The sequence below is a fragment of the Dendrobates tinctorius genome, unplaced genomic scaffold (assembly GCF_039654945.1).
Source record: "Dendrobates tinctorius isolate UK_male_01 unplaced genomic scaffold, ASM3965494v1 ptg000226l, whole genome shotgun sequence".
Lineage (NCBI taxonomy): Eukaryota > Metazoa > Chordata > Amphibia > Anura > Dendrobatidae > Dendrobates > Dendrobates tinctorius.
In genome coordinates, this window is record NW_027361893.1 from 1,228,522 (window position 1) to 1,236,170 (window position 7,649).

Consider the following 7,649-nt stretch of genomic DNA (forward strand, 5'->3'; position numbering starts at 1 on the left):
AACACCACAGATTAGAAAGGAATACATGGTAAGACTGTCTGCAACCAAGGAGCCGGGGCCTGATCACAAGAGCTGACAATCTGAGGAAACAGCAATGCTGAATAACAGTCTACACTGCGTCACTAGATCCTTATACAGGGGTATAATGAGGCCTCACTGTACAGGAGAGACTGGAGCGAGGAGCAGAGGCCTGATCACGAGAGCTGACAATCTGAGGAGACAGCAATGCTGAATAACAGTCTACACTGCGTCATTAGATCCTTATACAGGAGAATGAGGCCTCACTGTACAGGAGAGACCGGAGCGAGGAGCTGGGGCCTGATCTCAAGAGCTGACAATCTGAGGAAACAGCAATGCTGAATAACAGTCTACACTGTGTCACTAGACCCTTATACAGGGGTATAATGAGATCTCACTGTACAGGAGAGACCGGAGCGAGGAGCAGAGGCCTGATCACAAGAGCTGACAATCTGAGGACACAGCAATGCTGAATAACTGTCTACACTGCGTCACTAGATCCTTATACAGGGGTATAATGAGGCCTCACTGTACAGGAGAGACCGGAGCGAGGAGCAGAGGCCTGATGACAAGAGCTGACAATCTGAGGAAACAGCAATGCTGAATAACAGTCTACACTGCGTCACTAGATCCTTATACAGGAGTATAATGAGGTCTCACTGTACAGGAGAGACCGGAGCGAGGAGCCGGGGCCTCATCACAAGTGCTGACAATCTGATGAGACAGCAGTGCTGAATAACAGTCTACACTGCATCACTAGATCCGTATACAGGGGTATAATGAGACCTCACTGTACAGGAGAGACTGGAGCGAGGAGCAGGGGCATGATCACAAGAGCTGACAATCTGAGGAAGCAGCAATGCTGAATAACAGTCTACACTGCGTCACTAGATCCTTATACAGGGGTATAATGAGGCCTCACTGTACAGGAGAGACCGGAGCGAGGAGCAGGGGCCTGATCACAAGAGCTGACAATCTGCGGAAACAGCAATGCTGAATAACAGTCTACACTGCGTCACTAGACCCTTATACAGGGGTATAATGAGATCTCACTGTACAGGAGAGACCGGAGCGAGGAGCAGAGGCCTGATCACAAGAGCTGACAATCTGAGGACACAGCAATGCTGAATAACTGTCTACACTGCGTCACTAGATCCTTATACAGGGGTATAATGAGGCCTCACTGTACAGGAGAGACCGGAGCGAGGAGCAGAGGCCTGATCACAAGAGCTGACAATCTGAGGAAACAGCAATGCTGAATAACAGTCTACACTGCGTCACTAGATCCTTATACAGGAGTATAATGAGGCCTCACTGTACAGGAGAGACCGGAGCGAGGAGCCGGGGCCTCATCACAAGTGCTGACAATCTGATGAGACAGCAGTGCTGAATAACAGTCTACACTGCATCACTAGATCCTTATACAGGGGTATAATGAGACCTCACTGTACAGGAGAGACTGGAGCGAGGAGCAGGGGCATGATCACAAGAGCTGACAATCTGAGGAAGCAGCAATGCTGAATAACAGTCTACACTGCGTCACTAGATCCTTATACAGGGGTATAATGAGGCCTCACTGTACAGGAGAGACCGGAGCGAGGAGCAGGGGCCTGATCACAAGAGCTGACAATCTGAGGAGACAGCAATGCTGAATAACAGTCTACACTGCGTCATTAGATCCTTATACAGGGGTATAATGAGGCCTCACTGTACAGGAGAGACCGGAGCGAGGAGCAGGGGCCTGATCACAAGAGCTGACAATCTGAGGACACAGCAATGCTGAATAACAGTCTACACTGCATCACTAGATCCTTATACAGGGGTATAATGTGGCCTCACTGTACAGGAGAGACCTGAGCGAGGAGCGGGAGCCTGATCACAAGAGCTGACAATCTGAGGAGACAGCAATGCTGAATAACAGTCTACACTGCGTCACTAGATCCTTATACAGGGGTATAATGAGGCCTCACTGTACAGGAGAGATCGGAGCGAGGAGCAGGGGCCTGATCACAAGAGCTGACAATCTGAGGACACAGCAATGCTGAATAACAGTCTACACTGCGTCACTAGATCCTTATACAGGGGTATAATGTGGCCTCACTGTACAGGAGAGACCTGAGCGAGGAGCGGGAGCCTGATCACAAGAGCTGACAATCTGAGGAGACAGCAATGCTGAATAACAGTCTACACTGCATCACTAGATCCTTATACAGGGGTATAATGAGGCCTCACTGTACAGGAGAGACCGGAGCGATTGGAGGGGTGCAAGAGTGTTAGCGGGGAGGCCACAGAGCAGGAGGTTGCAGTAGTCAAGGCGGGAGATCATGAGGGCATGGACTAGGGTTTTTGCAGATTCTTGGTTGAGGAATATACGGATCCGCGAGATATTTTTGAGTTGAAGTCGACAGGAAGCGGAAAGGGCTTGGATATGTGGTTTGAAAGAGAGATCAGTGTCAAGGATAACCCCGAGGCAGCGAGCTTGTGGGACTGGAGAGAGTGGGCAGCCATTTACTGTAATGGATAGGTTCGTTGGGGGGGTCATGTGAGATGGGGGAAAGATGATGAATTCTGTTTTGTCCATGTTAAGTTTCAGAAATCTGGTGGAGAAGAAGGATGAAATAGTGGACAGACATTGAGGGATTCTGGTTAGCAGGGATGTGATATCTGGTCCAGAGATGTAGATCTGTGTGTCATCAGCATAGAGATGATACTGAAAGCCATGAGATTCTATAAGCTGTCCCAGGCCAAAGGTGTAAATGGAGAAGAGCAGGGGTCCTAGGACTGAACCTTGTGGGACTCTGACAGATAGGGGGTGAGGTGAGGAGGTGGTGTGTGAGTGGGAGACGTTGAATGTCCGGTCTGTTAGGTATGATGAGATCCAGGACAAGGCCAAGTCTGTGATGCCAAGGCATGAGAGGGTCTGTAATAGTAGGGAATGGTCCACTGTGTCAAAGGCAGCCGACAGGTCCAGGAGGAGGAGGACAGAGTAGTGTCGCTTGCTCTTGGCGGTTAAGAGGTCATTGGTGACCTTAGTAACGGCAGTTTCGGTGGAGTGGTGTGACCGGAAGCCAGATTGTAAGCGGTCGAATAGGGAGCAAGAAGAGAGATGGGAGGACAGTTCAAGGTAGACGTGTTGTTCCAGTAGCTTGGAGGCATAGGGGAGAAGTGATATAGGGCGATAGCTAGATACAGAGGATTGGTCAAGAGAGGGCTTTTTGAGGATAGGTGTGATTGAGGCATGTTTAAAGCTTGAGGGGAAAACACCAGTTGTTAGTGATAGGTTGAAGAGATGGGTTAGGGTTGGGATGAAGACTGTGGTGAGGTTTGGGATGAAGTGGGAAGGGATCGGGTCAAGTGCACAAGTGGTGAGATGTGATCTTGAGAGTAGAGTGGAGAGTCGATCTTCTGTAATGGTGGAGAAGTTGGTTTTGGAGGTGGAGGGCTGGGAAGTCGGGAGAAGGGGCTCTGGGGGTTTTTGACCAAAACTGGCTCTGATGTTATCAATCTTCTGCTTGAAAAATGAGGCAAAGTCTTCAGCTGAGATGAGTGGGGAGGGAGGAGGTGCTGGGGGATGGAGGAGAGAATTGAAGGTGTTGAATAACTGTTTAGGGTTGTGAGACAGGGCGGGTATGAGCGATGAGAAGTAGGTTTGTTTAGCTGTGGCGAGTGTGGTCTTGAAAGTAGTGAGAGACTGTTTGAATGGGATGAAGTGCTCGTTGGAGTGGGATCTTTTCCATCTGCGCTCAGCAGCCCTGGAAGCTCGCCTCAGTTCTTTGGTCAGGCTGGTGTGCCAGGGCTGTCTGTTGATTTTGCGAGCTTTGGTATGTGTAAGTGGGGCAGCAGATTCCAAAGCTACAGCTATTGTGGTGTCATATAGAGCAGCAGCGTCATCCGCATTGTGTAAGGAACTTATATCTGTGAGAGGGAGGAGGGATTCAGAGAATGAGTGTAGGTCAAGGTGTTTAAGATTCCTGCGAGGGTGTGAAAGTTTGTGGGGTGGGGATTGTAGACATGGAGTGGAGAGGGAAGAGAATGTGAGAAGGTTGTGGTCAGAGAGAGGAAGAGGTGAGTTAGAGAGGTTAGATAGGGAGCAGAGGCGGGTGAAGATGAGGTCCAGTGTGTGGCCATCTTTGTGGGTGGCTGTAGAAGACCATTGAGTGAGGCCGAAGGAGGAAGTGAGAGATAGAAGTTTAGTGGAAGCTGAGAGGGAAGTGTCAATGGGGATGTTGAAGTCGCCCATGATGATAGTAGGGATGTCCGCGGAAAGGAAATGAAGTAGCCAGGTGGTGAAGAGGTCAAAGAAGGTGGTGGCAGGCCCTGGGGGCCGGTAGATGACAGCCAGTTGCAGGTTGGAGGGGGAGTAGATGCGCACAGAGTGCACCTCAAAGGGAGGGAGGGTAACAGAGGGTGGCAGTGGGATTGGGGTGAAGGAGCAGGTATCTGACAGGAGAAGACCAACTCCTCCGCCATGTTTGCTGGTGGGGCGGGGGGTGTGAGAAAGGTGGAAGCCACCATATGAAAGTGCAGCAGGAGAGGCTGTGTCAGAAGGGGTGAGCCAGGTTTCGGTGATGGCGAGGAAGGAAAGTTTGGTAGTAACAAAAAGATCATGGATGTAGGAAAGCTTGTTGCAGACAGAGCGAGCGTTCCACAGAGCTCCTGTTAGTGGAACTGGGGAAGCGGGGGCTGGGTGAATGGGTATAAGGTTGGAGTGGTTACGGAAGGTTGTGATAGAGCGTGGATGGGAGGTAGAAATGACTGTGGGAATGTGGTGAGGAGGACCAGGATTTTGAGAGATATCACCAGCAGTGAGAAGGAGCAGAGAAAGTGTTAGCAGGTGGGAGCAGGAGAGGGCATGAGGGGGCTGTCTGTTTGGAGACAGAGGATTGTATGTTAAGGAAAAGTTTTGAGATGTAGTTAAGATGGCGATAACATAGGTGAAAAACAACTGATGAAACAACCACTCTCGACCTACCAAGTGGCTATTTCATCAGTATTTTTGCGCCTCTGTTACCGCTATCTTAACTACATGGGTCTGCTGCATCCTGACCGTCTGGAGGACTGGGCAGGTAAACATCGCTGCCTTCCTTCTGCTGGGTTTTGAAAATGTTATGAGAATTTTCAGTCCACTTTTAGTTGCTTAGATAAAAAAAAGAACCTAGACATGTTTGGTGTCTATGAACTTGTAATGACCTGGAGAATCATAATGGCAGGGCAGTTTTAGCATTTAGTGAACACAAAAAAGCAAAACAACTGTGGGATTGCACTTTTTTTTTTGCAATTTCCTTGCACTTGGAATTTTTTTCCTGTTTTCCAGCACACAATGTGTTAAAACCAATGGTGTCATTCAAAAGTACAACTTGTCCCGCAAAAAACAAGCCCTCATATTGAATGAAAAGTAAAAAAAAAAAAAGTTATGGCTCTGGGAAGGAGAGCGAAAAACAAAACACAAGAACAAAATACCTCATGTCATGAAGGGATTAACCCCTTCCTGACATCCGACGTACTATCCCGTCCACGGTACCCGGGCCCGTATGACCGTGGACGGGATAGTACGTCTACCGCGATCAGCGGCGCCCACGTGGTGAGCGCCGCTGATCGCGGCCGGGTGTCAGCTGATTATCACAGCTGACACCCGGCACAATGTGTCAGGGGCGGTCACGGACCGCCCCCGACACGTTAACCCCTTGCACACCGCGATCAAACATGATCGCGGTGTACCGGGAGTTAAAGGGAAGCATCGGCAGGGAGGGGGCTCCCTCCGTGCTTCCCTGAGTCCCTCACGGCAGCGCAATGTGCAGCGCTGCTGCGGGGGGCTCCTATCCTCCAGGCCCCCGAATCCAAGATGGCGACGGGGGCCTTCGGGGACCTGAGGAAGCTGGCTTCCTCAGTGCCTGCAAAGCGCAGGCATGAGGAAGCCTTCGGCACTGCCTGTGACAGATCGCTGATCTGTCACAGTGATCTGTGATGTGACAGATCAGCGATCTGTCACAGGACAGTGATGTCCCACCTGGGACTATGTAATAAAGTAAAAAAAAAATTAAAAAAAAATGTAAAAATAAATTTAAAAAAATCGCTAAATAAATTAGTAAAAAAAAAAAAAAATATTCCCCAATAAATTCATTTTTTGAAAATAATAAAAAAAAAACAATAAAAGTACACATATTAGGTATTGCCGCGAACGTAACGACCTGCCCTATAAAACTGTCCCATTAGTTAACCCCTTTAGCGAACCCCTTAAAAAATAAAAATAAAAAACGAAGCAGAAAATAATGATTTATTATCATACCGCCAAACAAAAAGTGTAATAACGCGCGATCAAAAAGACGCATATAAATATCCATGGTACCGCTGAAAACGTCATCTTGTCCCGCAAAAAACGAGCCACCACACAGCATCATCAGCGAAAAAATAAAAAAGTTATAGCTCGCAGAATAAAGCGATGCAAAAATAATTATTTTTTATATAAAATAGTTTTCATTGCATAAAACCGACAAAACATAAAAAAACGACCTAAATGAGGTATCGCTGTAACCGTACTGACCCAAAAAATAAAACCGCTTTATCAATTTTACCGCACGCGGAACGGTGTAAACGCACCCCCCCAAAAGAAATTCATGAAACGCTGGTTTTTGTTCATTCTGCGTCCCAAAAATCGGAATAAAAAGTGATCAAAAAATGTCACGTGCCCGAAAATGGTACCAATAAAAACGTCAACTCGTCCCGCAAAAAATAAGACCTCACATGACTCGGTGGGTCAAAATACAGAAAAATTATAGCTCTCAATATGTGGTGATGCAAAAACTATTTTTACAATAAAAAGCGTCTTTTAGCGTGCGACAGCTGCCAAACATAAAAACCGCCACAAATAGTAAATCAAACCCCCCGATATCACCCCCTTAGTTAGGGAAAAATAATAAAATAAAAAAAATGTATTTATTTCCATTTTTCCATTAGGGCTAGGGTTAGGGCTAGGGCTAGGGTTAGGGTTAGGGCTAGGGTTAGGGTTAGGGCTGAGATTAGGGTTAGGGGTGTGATGGGGTTCGGGTTGGAGTTAGAATTGGGGGTTTCCACTGTTTGGGTACATCAGGTGCTCTCCAAATGCAACATTGCGTCTGATCTCAATTTCAGCCAATTCTGAGTTGAAAAAGTCATATGGTGCTCCTTCCCTTCCAAGCTCTGCCATGCGCCCAAACAGTGTTTTACCCCCACATGTAGGGTATCAGCCTACTCAGGACAAATTGCAAAACAATTTTTGGGGTCCAATTTCTCCTGTTACCCTTAGGAAAATAAAAATTTGGGGGCAAAAATATCATTTTTGTGGAAAAAAATGATTTTTTTATTTTCATGTCCGAGCGTTATAAACTTTTGTGAAGCACTTGGGGGTTCAAAGTGCTCACCACTAGAGTTGAGCGATACCGTCCGATACTTCAAAGTATCGGATCGGAATGGATCGGCCGATCTTAAAAAAAAGTATCGGTATCGCCGATTCCGATACCGGAAGTCCCATTCAAGTCTATGGGACTTCCGGTATCGGAATAAGAAAAACCCTATTTTTGCCTTGTACAGCCTCTCTGGGGTCTGTACGGGCCTTTCGGGGGGCTGCGCCGGCCTGCCAGGGGATCTGTGCAGGC